Raw genomic sequence first — 19,767 nt, 5'->3', positions numbered from 1 at the left:
GATTTGCTTCTTTTGCTTGCACCACAATGCAGTGCTGAAAGAGGAGGAATCTACATAAAAACGCCTTCCTGGCAACGCCCAAATGCCCTGCTGCCATGCAGATAAACACTGGCAGCGGCAGCAAGTGCATGCCCACAGCCACCCCTTGTTCCTTCACACCTTGTATCAGCTGTAATCCAGTCCAGTCCAGTGCTGCCTGCTGAGCAGCACTGACCAACACTGCCTGGGCCCAGGCTTTTATCTCTGAGGCCCCATTATGATGTCAGAAAGCTGGCTCTGGAATCCTGAGGGCTCCACTATGACACGTGCAAAGTTCCGTCTGAACTTTATATAAGACGGTGAGGCTCAGTCAGTCACTCAGTGTTGCCTGAGAGGGCAACACTGCAACAGCCGGCCGCCAGGCTGTCTTTTTTTTGCACAGCTAGTTGCCTCCAGGAGGCCACAAGAGGGAGACAAGGGACTGCAAAATGGAAAATAGGCATCCACCAACTTTACAGACAACTTCTCCTTGCTCCTACAACCTCCATCCTTGCACAGTTTGTTATTCTTCTAGGTAACATAGTAACAAATCCAAATTGCTGCTCTCTTTGTAGGCAAGCAAGGCTTTGTTGCAACTGCAATTCTTACTTCTTCTTGAAATGTAGGGACGACAGTACATTCCATCACATCCATCTAGTGTACACAGGTAGGTCCATTGTGGCGGGCAGGCGAGCGGGCGGGCTGCTTTATTGGCTGTTTGCTGTTCCCCTACTCCACTCCACTATTTGACTGTTGTGCTGCATCAATCAATCAATCAATCAATCAATCAATCAATCAGTGGCTGGCTCAGGTGCAGCTCTTTAACTTACCTAAAAGGGAGGGCGGAGAGAAGACAAGGAAGGTGAATGAGGTGTTCCAATGTGAAATGCCGGAAACACAGAAACACAGACGACACACAACAAGAGGTGGCAATCTATTCATTAATTGCATTTAATCAATGAGCTCATTATCACTCATGCATTGTCCAACAGGTGTTGAAATAATGGGATTAAAAGGGGAGATCCCTTCAGAAAGACAGAAACAATAGCAAAGACAAAAAACACTTTTGGAATCTGCTTTTAGTCAACACATAAGGAAAGGGTGCTCCGGTCCTGGAAATACTGCAATACCAGGTCAATGCGTGGAGTGGACAGAGCAAGCTCTATTTCCATCTCCCTGTTCTAAAAATCCATTTAATATATGGTCCCCAGATAGGGGACGTATCAGATATTAAACTGATAAGAACAGATACTACACTTGATCTTAGCCAAAAGGCCGAGAAGCGATAACCCGAACGGGCCGCGCGTTGCCCGAGCCTGCCCGATACTGCTGTTCAGCCCTTGCAGCGATTCAGCCTACTTCTAGGCAATTCCATGGGGCCCTGCAGGCTCACACACTCACAGCTACACGGGAGGTGAATAAAGGCCGGAGAGGAAGCCAGACAGGATTTGCTTCTTTTGCTTGCACCACAATGCAGTGCTGAAAGAGGAGGAATCTACATAAAAACGCCTTCCTGGCAACGCCCAAATGCCCTGCTGCCATGCAGATAAACACTGGCAGCGGCAGCAAGTGCATGCCCACAGCCACCCCTTGTTCCTTCACACCTTGTATCAGCTGTAATCCAGTCCAGTCCAGTGCTGCCTGCTGAGCAGCACTGACCAACACTGCCTGGGCCCAGGCTTTTATCTCTGAGGCCCCATTATGATGTCAGAAAGCTGGCTCTGGAATCCTGAGGGCTCCACTATGACACGTGCAAAGTTCCGTCTGAACTTTATATAAGACGGTGAGGCTCAGTCAGTCACTCAGTGTTGCCTGAGAGGGCAACACTGCAACAGCCGGCCGCCAGGCTGTCTTTTTTTTGCACAGCTAGTTGCCTCCAGGAGGCCACAAGAGGGAGACAAGGGACTGCAAAATGGAAAATAGGCATCCACCAACTTTACAGACAACTTCTCCTTGCTCCTACAACCTCCATCCTTGCACAGTTTGTTATTCTTCTAGGTAACATAGTAACAAATCCAAATTGCTGCTCTCTTTGTAGGCAAGCAAGGCTTTGTTGCAACTGCAATTCTTACTTCTTCTTGAAATGTAGGGACGACAGTACATTCCATCACATCCATCTAGTGTACACAGGTAGGTCCATTGTGGCGGGCAGGCGAGCGGGCGGGCTGCTTTATTGGCTGTTTGCTGTTCCCCTACTCCACTCCACTATTTGACTGTTGTGCTGCATCAATCAATCAATCAATCAATCAATCAATCAATCAATCAATCAATCAATCAATCAATCAATCAATCAATTAATCAATCAATCAATCAATCAGTGGCTGGCTCAGGTGCAGCTCTTTAACTTACCTAAAAGGGAGGGCGGAGAGAAGACAAGGAAGGTGAATGAGGTGTTCCAATGTGAAATGCCGGAAACACAGAAACACAGACGACACACAACAAGAGGTGGCAATCTATTCATTAATTGCATTTAATCAATGAGCTCATTATCACTCATGCATTGTCCAACAGGTGTTGAAATAATGGGATTAAAAGGGGAGATCCCTTCAGAAAGACAGAAACAATAGCAAAGACAAAAAACACTTTTGGAATCTGCTTTTAGTCAACACATAAGGAAAGGGTGCACCGGTCCTGGAAATACTGCAATACCAGGTCAATGCGTGGAGTGGACAGAGCAAGCTCTATTTCCATCTCCCTGTTCTAAAAATCCATTTAATATATGGTCCCCAGATAGGGGACGTATCAGATATTAAACTGATAAGAACAGATACTACACTTGATCTTAGCCAAAAGGCCGAGAAGCGATAACCCGAACGGGCCGCGCGTTGCCCGAGCCTGCCCGATACTGCTGTTCAGCCCTTGCAGCGATTCAGCCTACTTCTAGGCAATTCCATGGGGCCCTGCAGGCTCACACACTCACAGCTACACGGGAGGTGAATAAAGGCCGGAGAGGAAGCCAGACAGGATTTGCTTCTTTTGCTTGCACCACAATGCAGTGCTGAAAGAGGAGGAATCTACATAAAAACGCCTTCCTGGCAACGCCCAAATGCCCTGCTGCCATGCAGATAAACACTGGCAGCGGCAGCAAGTGCATGCCCACAGCCACCCCTTGTTCCTTCACACCTTGTATCAGCTGTAATCCAGTCCAGTCCAGTGCTGCCTGCTGAGCAGCACTGACCAACACTGCCTGGGCCCAGGCTTTTATCTCTGAGGCCCCATTATGATGTCAGAAAGCTGGCTCTGGAATCCTGAGGGCTCCACTATGACACGTGCAAAGTTCCGTCTGAACTTTATATAAGACGGTGAGGCTCAGTCAGTCACTCAGTGTTGCCTGAGAGGGCAACACTGCAACAGCCGGCCGCCAGGCTGTCTTTTTTTTGCACAGCTAGTTGCCTCCAGGAGGCCACAAGAGGGAGACAAGGGACTGCAAAATGGAAAATAGGCATCCACCAACTTTACAGACAACTTCTCCTTGCTCCTACAACCTCCATCCTTGCACAGTTTGTTATTCTTCTAGGTAACATAGTAACAAATCCAAATTGCTGCTCTCTTTGTAGGCAAGCAAGGCTTTGTTGCAACTGCAATTCTTACTTCTTCTTGAAATGTAGGGACGACAGTACATTCCATCACATCCATCTAGTGTACACAGGTAGGTCCATTGTGGCGGGCAGGCGAGCGGGCGGGCTGCTTTATTGGCTGTTTGCTGTTCCCCTACTCCACTCCACTATTTGACTGTTGTGCTGCATCAATCAATCAATCAATCAATCAATCAATCAATCAATCAATCAATCAATCAATCAGTGGCTGGCTCAGGTGCAGCTCTTTAACTTACCTAAAAGGGAGGGCGGAGAGAAGACAAGGAAGGTGAATGAGGTGTTCCAATGTGAAATGCCGGAAACACAGAAACACAGACGACACACAACAAGAGGTGGCAATCTATTCATTAATTGCATTTAATCAATGAGCTCATTATCACTCATGCATTGTCCAACAGGTGTTGAAATAATGGGATTAAAAGGGGAGATCCCTTCAGAAAGACAGAAACAATAGCAAAGACAAAAAACACTTTTGGAATCTGCTTTTAGTCAACACATAAGGAAAGGGTGCACCGGTCCTGGAAATACTGCAATACCAGGTCAATGCGTGGAGTGGACAGAGCAAGCTCTATTTCCATCTCCCTGTTCTAAAAATCCATTTAATATATGGTCCCCAGATAGGGGACATATCAGATATTAAACTGATAAGAACAGATACTACACTTGATCTTAGCCAAAAGGCCGAGAAGCGATAACCCGAACGGGCCGCGCGTTGCCCGAGCCTGCCCGATACTGCTGTTCAGCCCTTGCAGCGATTCAGCCTACTTCTAGGCAATTCCATGGGGCCCTGCAGGCTCACACACTCACAGCTACACGGGAGGTGAATAAAGGCCGGAGAGGAAGCCAGACAGGATTTGCTTCTTTTGCTTGCACCACAATGCAGTGCTGAAAGAGGAGGAATCTACATAAAAACGCCTTCCTGGCAACGCCCAAATGCCCTGCTGCCATGCAGATAAACACTGGCAGCGGCAGCAAGTGCATGCCCACAGCCACCCCTTGTTCCTTCACACCTTGTATCAGCTGTAATCCAGTCCAGTCCAGTGCTGCCTGCTGAGCAGCACTGACCAACACTGCCTGGGCCCAGGCTTTTATCTCTGAGGCCCCATTATGATGTCAGAAAGCTGGCTCTGGAATCCTGAGGGCTCCACTATGACACGTGCAAAGTTCCGTCTGAACTTTATATAAGACGGTGAGGCTCAGTCAGTCACTCAGTGTTGCCTGAGAGGGCAACACTGCAACAGCCGGCCGCCAGGCTGTCTTTTTTTTGCACAGCTAGTTGCCTCCAGGAGGCCACAAGAGGGAGACAAGGGACTGCAAAATGGAAAATAGGCATCCACCAACTTTACAGACAACTTCTCCTTGCTCCTACAACCTCCATCCTTGCACAGTTTGTTATTCTTCTAGGTAACATAGTAACAAATCCAAATTGCTGCTCTCTTTGTAGGCAAGCAAGGCTTTGTTGCAACTGCAATTCTTACTTCTTCTTGAAATGTAGGGACGACAGTACATTCCATCACATCCATCTAGTGTACACAGGTAGGTCCATTGTGGCGGGCAGGCGAGCGGGCGGGCTGCTTTATTGGCTGTTTGCTGTTCCCCTACTCCACTCCACTATTTGACTGTTGTGCTGCATCAATCAATCAATCAATCAATCAATCAATCAATCAATCAATCAATCAATCAATCAATCAGTGGCTGGCTCAGGTGCAGCTCTTTAACTTACCTAAAAGGGAGGGCGGAGAGAAGACAAGGAAGGTGAATGAGGTGTTCCAATGTGAAATGCCGGAAACACAGAAACACAGACGACACACAACAAGAGGTGGCAATCTATTCATTAATTGCATTTAATCAATGAGCTCATTATCACTCATGCATTGTCCAACAGGTGTTGAAATAATGGGATTAAAAGGGGAGATCCCTTCAGAAAGACAGAAACAATAGCAAAGACAAAAAACACTTTTGGAATCTGCTTTTAGTCAACACATAAGGAAAGGGTGCACCGGTCCTGGAAATACTGCAATACCAGGTCAATGCGTGGAGTGGACAGAGCAAGCTCTATTTCCATCTCCCTGTTCTAAAAATCCATTTAATATATGGTCCCCAGATAGGGGACGTATCAGATATTAAACTGATAAGAACAGATACTACACTTGATCTTAGCCAAAAGGCCGAGAAGCGATAACCCGAACGGGCCGCGCGTTGCCCGAGCCTGCCCGATACTGCTGTTCAGCCCTTGCAGCGATTCAGCCTACTTCTAGGCAATTCCATGGGGCCCTGCAGGCTCACACACTCACAGCTACACGGGAGGTGAATAAAGGCCGGAGAGGAAGCCAGACAGGATTTGCTTCTTTTGCTTGCACCACAATGCAGTGCTGAAAGAGGAGGAATCTACATAAAAACGCCTTCCTGGCAACGCCCAAATGCCCTGCTGCCATGCAGATAAACACTGGCAGCGGCAGCAAGTGCATGCCCACAGCCACCCCTTGTTCCTTCACACCTTGTATCAGCTGTAATCCAGTCCAGTCCAGTGCTGCCTGCTGAGCAGCACTGACCAACACTGCCTGGGCCCAGGCTTTTATCTCTGAGGCCCCATTATGATGTCAGAAAGCTGGCTCTGGAATCCTGAGGGCTCCACTATGACACGTGCAAAGTTCCGTCTGAACTTTATATAAGACGGTGAGGCTCAGTCAGTCACTCAGTGTTGCCTGAGAGGGCAACACTGCAACAGCCGGCCGCCAGGCTGTCTTTTTTTTGCACAGCTAGTTGCCTCCAGGAGGCCACAAGAGGGAGACAAGGGACTGCAAAATGGAAAATAGGCATCCACCAACTTTACAGACAACTTCTCCTTGCTCCTACAACCTCCATCCTTGCACAGTTTGTTATTCTTCTAGGTAACATAGTAACAAATCCAAATTGCTGCTCTCTTTGTAGGCAAGCAAGGCTTTGTTGCAACTGCAATTCTTACTTCTTCTTGAAATGTAGGGACGACAGTACATTCCATCACATCCATCTAGTGTACACAGGTAGGTCCATTGTGGCGGGCAGGCGAGCGGGCGGGCTGCTTTATTGGCTGTTTGCTGTTCCCCTACTCCACTCCACTATTTGACTGTTGTGCTGCATCAATCAATCAATCAATCAATCAATCAATCAATCAATCAATCAATCAATCAGTGGCTGGCTCAGGTGCAGCTCTTTAACTTACCTAAAAGGGAGGGCGGAGAGAAGACAAGGAAGGTGAATGAGGTGTTCCAATGTGAAATGCCGGAAACACAGAAACACAGACGACACACAACAAGAGGTGGCAATCTATTCATTAATTGCATTTAATCAATGAGCTCATTATCACTCATGCATTGTCCAACAGGTGTTGAAATAATGGGATTAAAAGGGGAGATCCCTTCAGAAAGACAGAAACAATAGCAAAGACAAAAAACACTTTTGGAATCTGCTTTTAGTCAACACATAAGGAAAGGGTGCACCGGTCCTGGAAATACTGCAATACCAGGTCAATGCGTGGAGTGGACAGAGCAAGCTCTATTTCCATCTCCCTGTTCTAAAAATCCATTTAATATATGGTCCCCAGATAGGGGACGTATCAGATATTAAACTGATAAGAACAGATACTACACTTGATCTTAGCCAAAAGGCCGAGAAGCGATAACCCGAACGGGCCGCGCGTTGCCCGAGCCTGCCCGATACTGCTGTTCAGCCCTTGCAGCGATTCAGCCTACTTCTAGGCAATTCCATGGGGCCCTGCAGGCTCACACACTCACAGCTACACGGGAGGTGAATAAAGGCCGGAGAGGAAGCCAGACAGGATTTGCTTCTTTTGCTTGCACCACAATGCAGTGCTGAAAGAGGAGGAATCTACATAAAAACGCCTTCCTGGCAACGCCCAAATGCCCTGCTGCCATGCAGATAAACACTGGCAGCGGCAGCAAGTGCATGCCCACAGCCACCCCTTGTTCCTTCACACCTTGTATCAGCTGTAATCCAGTCCAGTCCAGTGCTGCCTGCTGAGCAGCACTGACCAACACTGCCTGGGCCCAGGCTTTTATCTCTGAGGCCCCATTATGATGTCAGAAAGCTGGCTCTGGAATCCTGAGGGCTCCACTATGACACATGCAAAGTTCCGTCTGAACTTTATATAAGACGGTGAGGCTCAGTCAGTCACTCAGTGTTGCCTGAGAGGGCAACACTGCAACAGCCGGCCGCCAGGCTGTCTTTTTTTTGCACAGCTAGTTGCCTCCAGGAGGCCACAAGAGGGAGACAAGGGACTGCAAAATGGAAAATAGGCATCCACCAACTTTACAGACAACTTCTCCTTGCTCCTACAACCTCCATCCTTGCACAGTTTGTTATTCTTCTAGGTAACATAGTAACAAATCCAAATTGCTGCTCTCTTTGTAGGCAAGCAAGGCTTTGTTGCAACTGCAATTCTTACTTCTTCTTGAAATGTAGGGACGACAGTACATTCCATCACATCCATCTAGTGTACACAGGTAGGTCCATTGTGGCGGGCAGGCGAGCGGGCGGGCTGCTTTATTGGCTGTTTGCTGTTCCCCTACTCCACTCCACTATTTGACTGTTGTGCTGCATCAATCAATCAATCAATCAATCAATCAATCAATCAATCAATCAATCAATCAATCAATCAGTGGCTGGCTCAGGTGCAGCTCTTTAACTTACCTAAAAGGGAGGGCGGAGAGAAGACAAGGAAGGTGAATGAGGTGTTCCAATGTGAAATGCCGGAAACACAGAAACACAGACGACACACAACAAGAGGTGGCAATCTATTCATTAATTGCATTTAATCAATGAGCTCATTATCACTCATGCATTGTCCAACAGGTGTTGAAATAATGGGATTAAAAGGGGAGATCCCTTCAGAAAGACAGAAACAATAGCAAAGACAAAAAACACTTTTGGAATCTGCTTTTAGTCAACACATAAGGAAAGGGTGCACCGGTCCTGGAAATACTGCAATACCAGGTCAATGCGTGGAGTGGACAGAGCAAGCTCTATTTCCATCTCCCTGTTCTAAAAATCCATTTAATATATGGTCCCCAGATAGGGGACGTATCAGATATTAAACTGATAAGAACAGATACTACACTTGATCTTAGCCAAAAGGCCGAGAAGCGATAACCCGAACGGGCCGCGCGTTGCCCGAGCCTGCCCGATACTGCTGTTCAGCCCTTGCAGCGATTCAGCCTACTTCTAGGCAATTCCATGGGGCCCTGCAGGCTCACACACTCACAGCTACACGGGAGGTGAATAAAGGCCGGAGAGGAAGCCAGACAGGATTTGCTTCTTTTGCTTGCACCACAATGCAGTGCTGAAAGAGGAGGAATCTACATAAAAACGCCTTCCTGGCAACGCCCAAATGCCCTGCTGCCATGCAGATAAACACTGGCAGCGGCAGCAAGTGCATGCCCACAGCCACCCCTTGTTCCTTCACACCTTGTATCAGCTGTAATCCAGTCCAGTCCAGTGCTGCCTGCTGAGCAGCACTGACCAACACTGCCTGGGCCCAGGCTTTTATCTCTGAGGCCCCATTATGATGTCAGAAAGCTGGCTCTGGAATCCTGAGGGCTCCACTATGACACGTGCAAAGTTCCGTCTGAACTTTATATAAGACGGTGAGGCTCAGTCAGTCACTCAGTGTTGCCTGAGAGGGCAACACTGCAACAGCCGGCCGCCAGGCTGTCTTTTTTTTGCACAGCTAGTTGCCTCCAGGAGGCCACAAGAGGGAGACAAGGGACTGCAAAATGGAAAATAGGCATCCACCAACTTTACAGACAACTTCTCCTTGCTCCTACAACCTCCATCCTTGCACAGTTTGTTATTCTTCTAGGTAACATAGTAACAAATCCAAATTGCTGCTCTCTTTGTAGGCAAGCAAGGCTTTGTTGCAACTGCAATTCTTACTTCTTCTTGAAATGTAGGGACGACAGTACATTCCATCACATCCATCTAGTGTACACAGGTAGGTCCATTGTGGCGGGCAGGCGAGCGGGCGGGCTGCTTTATTGGCTGTTTGCTGTTCCCCTACTCCACTCCACTATTTGACTGTTGTGCTGCATCAATCAATCAATCAATCAATCAATCAATCAATCAATCAATCAATCAATCAATCAATCAATCAGTGGCTGGCTCAGGTGCAGCTCTTTAACTTACCTAAAAGGGAGGGCGGAGAGAAGACAAGGAAGGTGAATGAGGTGTTCCAATGTGAAATGCCGGAAACACAGAAACACAGACGACACACAACAAGAGGTGGCAATCTATTCATTAATTGCATTTAATCAATGAGCTCATTATCACTCATGCATTGTCCAACAGGTGTTGAAATAATGGGATTAAAAGGGGAGATCCCTTCAGAAAGACAGAAACAATAGCAAAGACAAAAAACACTTTTGGAATCTGCTTTTAGTCAACACATAAGGAAAGGGTGCACCGGTCCTGGAAATACTGCAATACCAGGTCAATGCGTGGAGTGGACAGAGCAAGCTCTATTTCCATCTCCCTGTTCTAAAAATCCATTTAATATATGGTCCCCAGATAGGGGACGTATCAGATATTAAACTGATAAGAACAGATACTACACTTGATCTTAGCCAAAAGGCCGAGAAGCGATAACCCGAACGGGCCGCGCGTTGCCCGAGCCTGCCCGATACTGCTGTTCAGCCCTTGCAGCGATTCAGCCTACTTCTAGGCAATTCCATGGGGCCCTGCAGGCTCACACACTCACAGCTACACGGGAGGTGAATAAAGGCCGGAGAGGAAGCCAGACAGGATTTGCTTCTTTTGCTTGCACCACAATGCAGTGCTGAAAGAGGAGGAATCTACATAAAAACGCCTTCCTGGCAACGCCCAAATGCCCTGCTGCCATGCAGATAAACACTGGCAGCGGCAGCAAGTGCATGCCCACAGCCACCCCTTGTTCCTTCACACCTTGTATCAGCTGTAATCCAGTCCAGTCCAGTGCTGCCTGCTGAGCAGCACTGACCAACACTGCCTGGGCCCAGGCTTTTATCTCTGAGGCCCCATTATGATGTCAGAAAGCTGGCTCTGGAATCCTGAGGGCTCCACTATGACACGTGCAAAGTTCCGTCTGAACTTTATATAAGACGGTGAGGCTCAGTCAGTCACTCAGTGTTGCCTGAGAGGGCAACACTGCAACAGCCGGCCGCCAGGCTGTCTTTTTTTTGCACAGCTAGTTGCCTCCAGGAGGCCACAAGAGGGAGACAAGGGACTGCAAAATGGAAAATAGGCATCCACCAACTTTACAGACAACTTCTCCTTGCTCCTACAACCTCCATCCTTGCACAGTTTGTTATTCTTCTAGGTAACATAGTAACAAATCCAAATTGCTGCTCTCTTTGTAGGCAAGCAAGGCTTTGTTGCAACTGCAATTCTTACTTCTTCTTGAAATGTAGGGACGACAGTACATTCCATCACATCCATCTAGTGTACACAGGTAGGTCCATTGTGGCGGGCAGGCGAGCGGGCGGGCTGCTTTATTGGCTGTTTGCTGTTCCCCTACTCCACTCCACTATTTGACTGTTGTGCTGCATCAATCAATCAATCAATCAATCAATCAATCAATCAATCAATCAATCAATCAATCAGTGGCTGGCTCAGGTGCAGCTCTTTAACTTACCTAAAAGGGAGGGCGGAGAGAAGACAAGGAAGGTGAATGAGGTGTTCCAATGTGAAATGCCGGAAACACAGAAACACAGACGACACACAACAAGAGGTGGCAATCTATTCATTAATTGCATTTAATCAATGAGCTCATTATCACTCATGCATTGTCCAACAGGTGTTGAAATAATGGGATTAAAAGGGGAGATCCCTTCAGAAAGACAGAAACAATAGCAAAGACAAAAAACACTTTTGGAATCTGCTTTTAGTCAACACATAAGGAAAGGGTGCACCGGTCCTGGAAATACTGCAATACCAGGTCAATGCGTGGAGTGGACAGAGCAAGCTCTATTTCCATCTCCCTGTTCTAAAAATCCATTTAATATATGGTCCCCAGATAGGGGACGTATCAGATATTAAACTGATAAGAACAGATACTACACTTGATCTTAGCCAAAAGGCCGAGAAGCGATAACCCGAACGGGCCGCGCGTTGCCCGAGCCTGCCCGATACTGCTGTTCAGCCCTTGCAGCGATTCAGCCTACTTCTAGGCAATTCCATGGGGCCCTGCAGGCTCACACACTCACAGCTACACGGGAGGTGAATAAAGGCCGGAGAGGAAGCCAGACAGGATTTGCTTCTTTTGCTTGCACCACAATGCAGTGCTGAAAGAGGAGGAATCTACATAAAAACGCCTTCCTGGCAACGCCCAAATGCCCTGCTGCCATGCAGATAAACACTGGCAGCGGCAGCAAGTGCATGCCCACAGCCACCCCTTGTTCCTTCACACCTTGTATCAGCTGTAATCCAGTCCAGTCCAGTGCTGCCTGCTGAGCAGCACTGACCAACACTGCCTGGGCCCAGGCTTTTATCTCTGAGGCCCCATTATGATGTCAGAAAGCTGGCTCTGGAATCCTGAGGGCTCCACTATGACACATGCAAAGTTCCGTCTGAACTTTATATAAGACGGTGAGGCTCAGTCAGTCACTCAGTGTTGCCTGAGAGGGCAACACTGCAACAGCCGGCCGCCAGGCTGTCTTTTTTTTGCACAGCTAGTTGCCTCCAGGAGGCCACAAGAGGGAGACAAGGGACTGCAAAATGGAAAATAGGCATCCACCAACTTTACAGACAACTTCTCCTTGCTCCTACAACCTCCATCCTTGCACAGTTTGTTATTCTTCTAGGTAACATAGTAACAAATCCAAATTGCTGCTCTCTTTGTAGGCAAGCAAGGCTTTGTTGCAACTGCAATTCTTACTTCTTCTTGAAATGTAGGGACGACAGTACATTCCATCACATCCATCTAGTGTACACAGGTAGGTCCATTGTGGCGGGCAGGCGAGCGGGCGGGCTGCTTTATTGGCTGTTTGCTGTTCCCCTACTCCACTCCACTATTTGACTGTTGTGCTGCATCAATCAATCAATCAATCAATCAATCAATCAATCAATCAATTAATCAATCAATCAATCAATCAATCAGTGGCTGGCTCAGGTGCAGCTCTTTAACTTACCTAAAAGGGAGGGCGGAGAGAAGACAAGGAAGGTGAATGAGGTGTTCCAATGTGAAATGCCGGAAACACAGAAACACAGACGACACACAACAAGAGGTGGCAATCTATTCATTAATTGCATTTAATCAATGAGCTCATTATCACTCATGCATTGTCCAACAGGTGTTGAAATAATGGGATTAAAAGGGGAGATCCCTTCAGAAAGACAGAAACAATAGCAAAGACAAAAAACACTTTTGGAATCTGCTTTTAGTCAACACATAAGGAAAGGGTGCACCGGTCCTGGAAATACTGCAATACCAGGTCAATGCGTGGAGTGGACAGAGCAAGCTCTATTTCCATCTCCCTGTTCTAAAAATCCATTTAATATATGGTCCCCAGATAGGGGACGTATCAGATATTAAACTGATAAGAACAGATACTACACTTGATCTTAGCCAAAAGGCCGAGAAGCGATAACCCGAACGGGCCGCGCGTTGCCCGAGCCTGCCCGATACTGCTGTTCAGCCCTTGCAGCGATTCAGCCTACTTCTAGGCAATTCCATGGGGCCCTGCAGGCTCACACACTCACAGCTACACGGGAGGTGAATAAAGGCCGGAGAGGAAGCCAGACAGGATTTGCTTCTTTTGCTTGCACCACAATGCAGTGCTGAAAGAGGAGGAATCTACATAAAAACGCCTTCCTGGCAACGCCCAAATGCCCTGCTGCCATGCAGATAAACACTGGCAGCGGCAGCAAGTGCATGCCCACAGCCACCCCTTGTTCCTTCACACCTTGTATCAGCTGTAATCCAGTCCAGTCCAGTGCTGCCTGCTGAGCAGCACTGACCAACACTGCCTGGGCCCAGGCTTTTATCTCTGAGGCCCCATTATGATGTCAGAAAGCTGGCTCTGGAATCCTGAGGGCTCCACTATGACACGTGCAAAGTTCCGTCTGAACTTTATATAAGACGGTGAGGCTCAGTCAGTCACTCAGTGTTGCCTGAGAGGGCAACACTGCAACAGCCGGCCGCCAGGCTGTCTTTTTTTTTGCACAGCTAGTTGCCTCCAGGAGGCCACAAGAGGGAGACAAGGGACTGCAAAATGGAAAATAGGCATCCACCAACTTTACAGACAACTTCTCCTTGCTCCTACAACCTCCATCCTTGCACAGTTTGTTATTCTTCTAGGTAACATAGTAACAAATCCAAATTGCTGCTCTCTTTGTAGGCAAGCAAGGCTTTGTTGCAACTGCAATTCTTACTTCTTCTTGAAATGTAGGGACGACAGTACATTCCATCACATCCATCTAGTGTACACAGGTAGGTCCATTGTGGCGGGCAGGCGAGCGGGCGGGCTGCTTTATTGGCTGTTTGCTGTTCCCCTACTCCACTCCACTATTTGACTGTTGTGCTGCATCAATCAATCAATCAATCAATCAATCAATCAATCAATCAATCAGTGGCTGGCTCAGGTGCAGCTCTTTAACTTACCTAAAAGGGAGGGCGGAGAGAAGACAAGGAAGGTGAATGAGGTGTTCCAATGTGAAATGCCGGAAACACAGAAACACAGACGACACACAACAAGAGGTGGCAATCTATTCATTAATTGCATTTAATCAATGAGCTCATTATCACTCATGCATTGTCCAACAGGTGTTGAAATAATGGGATTAAAAGGGGAGATCCCTTCAGAAAGACAGAAACAATAGCAAAGACAAAAAACACTTTTGGAATCTGCTTTTAGTCAACACATAAGGAAAGGGTGCACCGGTCCTGGAAATACTGCAATACCAGGTCAATGCGTGGAGTGGACAGAGCAAGCTCTATTTCCATCTCCCTGTTCTAAAAATCCATTTAATATATGGTCCCCAGATAGGGGACGTATCAGATATTAAACTGATAAGAACAGATACTACACTTGATCTTAGCCAAAAGGCCGAGAAGCGATAACCCGAACGGGCCGCGCGTTGCCCGAGCCTGCCCGATACTGCTGTTCAGCCCTTGCAGCGATTCAGCCTACTTCTAGGCAATTCCATGGGGCCCTGCAGGCTCACACACTCACAGCTACACGGGAGGTGAATAAAGGCCGGAGAGGAAGCCAGACAGGATTTGCTTCTTTTGCTTGCACCACAATGCAGTGCTGAAAGAGGAGGAATCTACATAAAAACGCCTTCCTGGCAACGCCCAAATGCCCTGCTGCCATGCAGATAAACACTGGCAGCGGCAGCAAGTGCATGCCCACAGCCACCCCTTGTTCCTTCACACCTTGTATCAGCTGTAATCCAGTCCAGTCCAGTGCTGCCTGCTGAGCAGCACTGACCAACACTGCCTGGGCCCAGGCTTTTATCTCTGAGGCCCCATTATGATGTCAGAAAGCTGGCTCTGGAATCCTGAGGGCTCCACTATGACACGTGCAAAGTTCCGTCTGAACTTTATATAAGACGGTGAGGCTCAGTCAGTCACTCAGTGTTGCCTGAGAGGGCAACACTGCAACAGCCGGCCGCCAGGCTGTCTTTTTTTTGCACAGCTAGTTGCCTCCAGGAGGCCACAAGTGGGAGACAAGGGACTGCAAAATGGAAAATAGGCATCCACCAACTTTACAGACAACTTCTCCTTGCTCCTACAACCTCCATCCTTGCACAGTTTGTTATTCTTCTAGGTAACATAGTAACAAATCCAAATTGCTGCTCTCTTTGTAGGCAAGCAAGGCTTTGTTGCAACTGCAATTCTTACTTCTTCTTGAAATGTAGGGACGACAGTACATTCCATCACATCCATCTAGTGTACACAGGTAGGTCCATTGTGGCGGGCAGGCGAGCGGGCGGGCTGCTTTATTGGCTGTTTGCTGTTCCCCTACTCCACTCCACTATTTGACTGTTGTGCTGCATCAATCAATCAATCAATCAATCAATCAATCAATCAATCAATCAATCAATCAATCAATCAATCAGTGGCTGGCTCAGGTGCAGCTCTTTAACTTACCTAAAAGGGAGGGCGGAGAGAAGACAAGGAAGGTGAATGAGGTGTTCCAATGTGAAATGCCGGAAACACAGAAACACAGACGACACACAACAAGAGGTGGCAATCTATTCATTAATTGCATTTAATCAATGAGCTCATTATCACTCATGCATTGTCCAACAGGTGTTGAAATAATGGGATTAAAAGGGGAGATCCCTTCAGAAAGACAGAAACAATAGCAAAGACAAAAAACACTTTTGGAATCTGCTTTTAGTCAACACATAAGGAAAGGGTGCACCGGTCCTGGAAATACTGCAATACCAGGTCAATGCGTGGAGTGGACAGAGCAAGCTCTATTTCCATCTCCCTGTTCTAAAAATCCATTTAATATATGGTCCCCAGATAGGGGACGTATCAGATATTAAACTGATAAGAACAGATACTACACTTGATCTTAGCCAAAAGGCCGAGAAGCGATAACCCGAACGGGCCGCGCGTTGCCCGAGCCTGCCCGATACTGCTGTTCAGCCCTTGCAGCGATTCAGCCTACTTCTAGGCAATTCCATGGGGCCCTGCAGGCTCACACACTCACAGCTACACGGGAGGTGAATAAAGGCCGGAGAGGAAGCCAGACAGGATTTGCTTCTTTTGCTTGCACCACAATGCAGTGCTGAAAGAGGAGGAATCTACATAAAAACGCCTTCCTGGCAACGCCCAAATGCCCTGCTGCCATGCAGATAAACACTGGCAGCGGCAGCAAGTGCATGCCCACAGCCACCCCTTGTTCCTTCACACCTTGTATCAGCTGTAATCCAGTCCAGTCCAGTGCTGCCTGCTGAGCAGCACTGACCAACACTGCCTGGGCCCAGGCTTTTATCTCTGAGGCCCCATTATGATGTCAGAAAGCTGGCTCTGGAATCCTGAGGGCTCCACTATGACACGTGCAAAGTTCCGTCTGAACTTTATATAAGACGGTGAGGCTCAGTCAGTCACTCAGTGTTGCCTGAGAGGGCAACACTGCAACAGCCGGCCGCCAGGCAGTCTTTTTTTTGCACAGCTAGTTGCCTCCAGGAGGCCACAAGAGGGAGACAAGGGACTGCAAAATGGAAAATAGGCATCCACCAACTTTACAGACAACTTCTCCTTGCTCCTACAACCTCCATCCTTGCACAGTTTGTTATTCTTCTAGGTAACATAGTAACAAATCCAAATTGCTGCTCTCTTTGTAGGCAAGCAAGGCTTTGTTGCAAATGCAATTCTTACTTCTTCTTGAAATGTAGGGACGACAGTACATTCCATCACATCCATCTAGTGTACACAGGTAGGTCCATTGTGGCGGGCAGGCGAGCGGGCGGGCTGCTTTATTGGCTGTTTGCTGTTCCCCTACTCCACTCCACTATTTGACTGTTGTGCTGCATCAATCAATCAATCAATCAATCAATCAATCAATCAATCAATCAATCAATCAATCAATCAATCAATCAATCAATCAATCAATCAATCAATCAGTGGCTGGCTCAGGTGCAGCTCTTTAACTTACCTAAAAGGGAGGGCGGAGAGAAGACAAGGAAGGTGAATGAGGTGTTCCAATGTGAAATGCCGGAAACACAGAAACACAGACGACACACAACAAGAGGTGGCAATCTATTCATTAATTGCATTTAATCAATGAGCTCATTATCACTCATGCATTGTCCAACAGGTGTTGAAATAATGGGATTAAAAGGGGAGATCCCTTCAGAAAGACAGAAACAATAGCAAAGACAAAAAACACTTTTGGAATCTGCTTTTAGTCAACACATAAGGAAAGGGTGCTCCGGTCCTGGAAATACTGCAATACCAGGTCAATGCGTGGAGTGGACAGAGCAAGCTCTATTTCCATCTCCCTGTTCTAAAAATCCATTTAATATATGGTCCCCAGATAGGGGACGTATCAGATATTAAACTGATAAGAACAGATACTACACTTGATCTTAGCCAAAAGGCCGAGAAGCGATAACCCGAACGGGCCGCGCGTTGCCCGAGCCTGCCCGATACTGCTGTTCAGCCCTTGCAGCGATTCAGCCTACTTCTAGGCAATTCCATGGGGCCCTGCAGGCTCACACACTCACAGCTACACGGGAGGTGAATAAAGGCCGGAGAGGAAGCCAGACAGGATTTGCTTCTTTTGCTTGCACCACAATGCAGTGCTGAAAGAGGAGGAATCTACATAAAAACGCCTTCCTGGCAACGCCCAAATGCCCTGCTGCCATGCAGATAAACACTGGCAGCGGCAGCAAGTGCATGCCCACAGCCACCCCTTGTTCCTTCACACCTTGTATCAGCTGTAATCCAGTCCAGTCCAGTGCTGCCTGCTGAGCAGCACTGACCAACACTGCCTGGGCCCAGGCTTTTATCTCTGAGGCCCCATTATGATGTCAGAAAGCTGGCTCTGGAATCCTGAGGGCTCCACTATGACACGTGCAAAGTTCCGTCTGAACTTTATATAAGACGGTGAGGCTCAGTCAGTCACTCAGTGTTGCCTGAGAGGGCAACACTGCAACAGCCGGCCGCCAGGCTGTCTTTTTTTTGCACAGCTAGTTGCCTCCAGGAGGCCACAAGAGGGAGACAAGGGACTGCAAAATGGAAAATAGGCATCCACCAACTTTACAGACAACTTCTCCTTGCTCCTACAACCTCCATCCTTGCACAGTTTGTTATTCTTCTAGGTAACATAGTAACAAATCCAAATTGCTGCTCTCTTTGTAGGCAAGCAAGGCTTTGTTGCAACTGCAATTCTTACTTCTTCTTGAAATGTAGGGACGACAGTACATTCCATCACATCCATCTAGTGTACACAGGTAGGTCCATTGTGGCGGGCAGGCGAGCGGGCGGGCTGCTTTATTGGCTGTTTGCTGTTCCCCTACTCCACTCCACTATTTGACTGTTGTGCTGCATCAATCAATCAATCAATCAATCAATCAATCAGTGGCTGGCTCAGGTGCAGCTCTTTAACTTACCTAAAAGGGAGGGCGGAGAGAAGACAAGGAAGGTGAATGAGGTGTTCCAATGTGAAATGCCGGAAACACAGAAACACAGACGACACACAACAAGAGGTGGCAATCTATTCATTAATTGCATTTAATCAATGAGCTCATTATCACTCATGCATTGTCCAACAGGTGTTGAAATAATGGGATTAAAAGGGGAGATCCCTTCAGAAAGACAGAAACAATAGCAAAGACAAAAAACACTTTTGGAATCTGCTTTTAGTCAACACATAAGGAAAGGGTGCTCCGGTCCTGGAAATACTGCAATACCAGGTCAATGCGTGGAGTGGACAGAGCAAGCTCTATTTCCATCTCCCTGTTCTAAAAATCCATTTAATATATGGTCCCCAGATAGGGGACGTATCAGATATTAAACTGATAAGAACAGATACTACACTTGATCTTAGCCAAAAGGCCGAGAAGCGATAACCCGAACGGGCCGCGCGTTGCCCGAGCCTGCCCGATACTGCTGTTCAGCCCTTGCAGCGATTCAGCCTACTTCTAGGCAATTCCATGGGGCCCTGCAGGCTCACACACTCACAGCTACACGGGAGGTGAATAAAGGCCGGAGAGGAAGCCAGACAGGATTTGCTTCTTTTGCTTGCACCACAATGCAGTGCTGAAAGAGGAGGAATCTACATAAAAACGCCTTCCTGGCAACGCCCAAATGCCCTGCTGCCATGCAGATAAACACTGGCAGCGGCAGCAAGTGCATGCCCACAGCCACCCCTTGTTCCTTCACACCTTGTATGAGCTGTAATCCAGTCCAGTCCAGTGCTGCCTGCTGAGCAGCACTGACCAACACTGCCTGGGCCCAGGCTTTTATCTCTGAGGCCCCATTATGATGTCAGAAAGCTGGCTCTGGAATCCTGAGGGCTCCACTATGACACGTGCAAAGTTCCGTCTGAACTTTATATAAGACGGTGAGGCTCAGTCAGTCACTCAGTGTTGCCTGAGAGGGCAACACTGCAACAGCCGGCCGCCAGGCTGTCTTTTTTTTGCACAGCTAGTTGCCTCCAGGAGG

The 19,767-nt window shown here is 47.8% G+C and overlaps 13 non-coding genes across 13 annotated transcripts; all 13 read right to left on the bottom strand.

Annotated features, from left to right (window-relative positions):
• Positions 1 to 1,114: 1,114 nt before the first annotated feature.
• Positions 1,115 to 1,305, bottom strand: LOC142710009 (U2 spliceosomal RNA). Its single transcript, XR_012869142.1, has one exon. It is a non-coding gene; the product is annotated as a U2 spliceosomal RNA (small nuclear RNA).
• Positions 1,306 to 2,633: 1,328 nt separating this feature from the next.
• LOC142709976 (U2 spliceosomal RNA) lies at positions 2,634 to 2,824 on the bottom strand. The gene has a single exon (XR_012869112.1). It is a non-coding gene; the product is annotated as a U2 spliceosomal RNA (small nuclear RNA).
• Positions 2,825 to 4,116: 1,292 nt separating this feature from the next.
• Positions 4,117 to 4,307, bottom strand: LOC142709966 (U2 spliceosomal RNA). The gene has a single exon (XR_012869103.1). It is a non-coding gene; the product is annotated as a U2 spliceosomal RNA (small nuclear RNA).
• Positions 4,308 to 5,603: 1,296 nt separating this feature from the next.
• On the bottom strand, positions 5,604 to 5,794 carry LOC142709974 (U2 spliceosomal RNA). The gene has a single exon (XR_012869111.1). It is a non-coding gene; the product is annotated as a U2 spliceosomal RNA (small nuclear RNA).
• A 1,288-nt stretch (positions 5,795 to 7,082) lies between these two features.
• Positions 7,083 to 7,273, bottom strand: LOC142709973 (U2 spliceosomal RNA). The gene has a single exon (XR_012869110.1). It is a non-coding gene; the product is annotated as a U2 spliceosomal RNA (small nuclear RNA).
• Positions 7,274 to 8,569: 1,296 nt separating this feature from the next.
• LOC142709972 (U2 spliceosomal RNA) lies at positions 8,570 to 8,760 on the bottom strand. Its single transcript, XR_012869109.1, has one exon. It is a non-coding gene; the product is annotated as a U2 spliceosomal RNA (small nuclear RNA).
• A 1,300-nt stretch (positions 8,761 to 10,060) lies between these two features.
• Positions 10,061 to 10,251, bottom strand: LOC142709971 (U2 spliceosomal RNA). The gene has a single exon (XR_012869108.1). It is a non-coding gene; the product is annotated as a U2 spliceosomal RNA (small nuclear RNA).
• A 1,292-nt stretch (positions 10,252 to 11,543) lies between these two features.
• LOC142709970 (U2 spliceosomal RNA) lies at positions 11,544 to 11,734 on the bottom strand. The gene has a single exon (XR_012869107.1). It is a non-coding gene; the product is annotated as a U2 spliceosomal RNA (small nuclear RNA).
• Positions 11,735 to 13,038: 1,304 nt separating this feature from the next.
• Positions 13,039 to 13,229, bottom strand: LOC142709969 (U2 spliceosomal RNA). The gene has a single exon (XR_012869106.1). It is a non-coding gene; the product is annotated as a U2 spliceosomal RNA (small nuclear RNA).
• Positions 13,230 to 14,510: 1,281 nt separating this feature from the next.
• Positions 14,511 to 14,701, bottom strand: LOC142709968 (U2 spliceosomal RNA). The gene has a single exon (XR_012869105.1). It is a non-coding gene; the product is annotated as a U2 spliceosomal RNA (small nuclear RNA).
• A 1,300-nt stretch (positions 14,702 to 16,001) lies between these two features.
• LOC142709967 (U2 spliceosomal RNA) lies at positions 16,002 to 16,192 on the bottom strand. The gene has a single exon (XR_012869104.1). It is a non-coding gene; the product is annotated as a U2 spliceosomal RNA (small nuclear RNA).
• Positions 16,193 to 17,520: 1,328 nt separating this feature from the next.
• LOC142710007 (U2 spliceosomal RNA) lies at positions 17,521 to 17,711 on the bottom strand. The gene has a single exon (XR_012869141.1). It is a non-coding gene; the product is annotated as a U2 spliceosomal RNA (small nuclear RNA).
• Positions 17,712 to 18,979: 1,268 nt separating this feature from the next.
• LOC142710006 (U2 spliceosomal RNA) lies at positions 18,980 to 19,170 on the bottom strand. Its single transcript, XR_012869140.1, has one exon. It is a non-coding gene; the product is annotated as a U2 spliceosomal RNA (small nuclear RNA).
• Between the last annotated feature and the right edge of the window lie 597 nt (positions 19,171 to 19,767).

This window comes from Rhinoderma darwinii, unplaced genomic scaffold, assembly GCF_050947455.1.
Source record: "Rhinoderma darwinii isolate aRhiDar2 unplaced genomic scaffold, aRhiDar2.hap1 Scaffold_4192, whole genome shotgun sequence".
Classification (NCBI taxonomy): Eukaryota; Metazoa; Chordata; class Amphibia; order Anura; family Rhinodermatidae; genus Rhinoderma; species Rhinoderma darwinii.
This window is presented reverse-complemented; position numbering and strand designations above follow the sequence as displayed.